Source organism: Humulus lupulus, chromosome X (assembly GCF_963169125.1).
Source record: "Humulus lupulus chromosome X, drHumLupu1.1, whole genome shotgun sequence".
In the NCBI taxonomy this organism is placed as follows: domain Eukaryota; kingdom Viridiplantae; phylum Streptophyta; class Magnoliopsida; order Rosales; family Cannabaceae; genus Humulus; species Humulus lupulus.
The window spans coordinates 14,111,511-14,113,635 of record NC_084802.1 but is presented as its reverse complement, the minus strand read 5'-3'; the positions used below and the strand labels follow the sequence as shown (position 1 = coordinate 14,113,635).

The window sequence follows — 2,125 nt, the reverse complement described above, 5'->3', positions numbered from 1 at the left end:
CTGTAGAAAACATGAAGAAGAAGAAACTATATAGATAATCCTAGTTTCTACACAAAACAATAACATAAAGAAAGATTATAACATAAAAACACAGTGAACTCAACAAAGCCTTTAAAACTTCCTCATCTCATTTAAGAGGAATATGATTAATTCCTGAGACTATTGCAAAGCATTTGAAATAGAATAAATAAAGTCCAAGAAGCCTGTTCCCTTAAGAATACCTTTACTAGTCAATAGCTCAAAATACAACAACAGCAAGAACCCAATTACAACTGCCTTCCCATTTATAATCTCATTCTTCCCTGTGAAACCAAATCCTCCTGAGCTCTCATCAGCCACCATCCTTACCTATCAAGCAAAAAATATGACATTAAAGAGAAGAAGAAAAAAATACTTACTGTATGAGCACGCAAATCAAATGCAGACCTGTCCGCAATACCTACACACTCAATCCAACCGTAGGAACACTCAATCTCAGCATCCCAACAGTCACAAGCATAGCGAGCCATTTCATTTGCAAGGTGCTGGTGGAACCGTAACGTTCTTCATTTATACCAAGACGAGTGAGGAAAAGATAAACTCTCCCAATGAAGTAGCCGAGAGTTTCATTATTAACAATTCCCTAAGTGACATGTAGCACTATAATCATCATCACATGCTTAGAGACAAGGGAGCAGAGAAAAGAAGATATTGAATAAAAGTTATGTAAACAAACCCTGGCAACTGCATCACCCAGACAAATTTTCTTCGCAGACTCGCCAGACATTTGTTCTTCCCTTGGGAACATTAGAAACTCCAATTTTGCAACTTTTGCAAAGTTTGGGTGAGATTTGTCTTCGGGATCCACGAACTCTCAAAAGCCCTTGTCGAGGAGAAATCTGCAGATATATACAGTATTCTTGGAATGAGATATTGTTTAAGGTTTTATTTAGAAAACAAAATGGACCTTGCAACACTGTCACAGATCAATGGGACACAGTTTTGGGCACAAAATAAGCATAGCACTAAGGAATGCAACAGCTACATTACAGGGCTATTTTCTATTCTTATAAGAAAGGAGAGGACCAAAATACTAGTTACAAAGACCCGTTACCAATTAGAAATAATATGAGCATCCTATGCAAACATAAGTGCTAAAGTCCAAAGATAAGAAAATTAAGAACCTCATTTCTGAAAGCCTGGCCAATTTGAGCAGCAGCAAAAGGAAGCTTGTTCCCATTGTAATAGTACAAGTCTTTGAAGTTAACAAATATGCCCTGTGAAGTTTCTGGCCGCATGAACCTACAGCAGAGGAGATTTAATTACATATCATTACTGACCAAACAGGAGTCTTAATAAAAAAGAATCGTTAAGAATAATTAGTACCAAAATGTAACGTGCTCACCCAGGGCTCAAGCCAGATGGGCCTATTGATGTTTTGAACATAAGATTGAATGGATATGGATCAGAAAGTGGATTCTTAGTGTCTGGAGCTGTAATGCCATACTCCTTAAGTTTGGCACCCAGCTCTTCAGCTGAAAGATCATCCAAAACAGCAAGTATGCGCTTCAATTCTGCAGCCTCCTTGGCAGTTATGGAAAGGTCTTTTTGAAGCTTTTCACCGCAGAAGTCCTTGAGCAAGTGATCGACACGATAGCAAGTCCCAGTTTTCTCATCTTTAACCATAAGGTCAGTAAATTTATCAACATGACCAGATGCTTTGAGAACAACCTCTGGGGTGACACAGGGACAGTCAACCTCCAACATGTTCTCCTCAAGAAAAAAATGCTGCAGCAAAACAAATCCCCGCCTCTTAGCAGACTCCATATAAATATATAAACACACACACACACACACATACACACTAGGATAAAAGAGCCTGATTCCATAATCACAACTAGCGGAAACAAAAACCCATAACAAAATTACTCACCTCAAAAACTCAATTGAAGAAATCACCTACACCATTGATGCCAAAGACTACCATTGAACCACCTTCGTCGCACAGCCCGAGCCCCCATCGCAGCGTCACTATTGGGTGAATTAAAAGCATTATCTATCAAATAAATGAAGCAAAAAAATAAAATAAAACCTGTTGTCGAGACCATCTGCAACAGTGCTGCTGCCGAGACCCTCTACTACAGTT

General features: G+C 38.8%; 1 pseudogene; it reads right to left on the bottom strand.

Moving 5' to 3' along the window:
• Positions 1-282: 282 nt before the first annotated feature.
• LOC133805543 (glycine--tRNA ligase, mitochondrial 1-like) lies at positions 283-1,806 on the bottom strand (annotated as a pseudogene).
• Between the last annotated feature and the right edge of the window lie 319 nt (positions 1,807-2,125).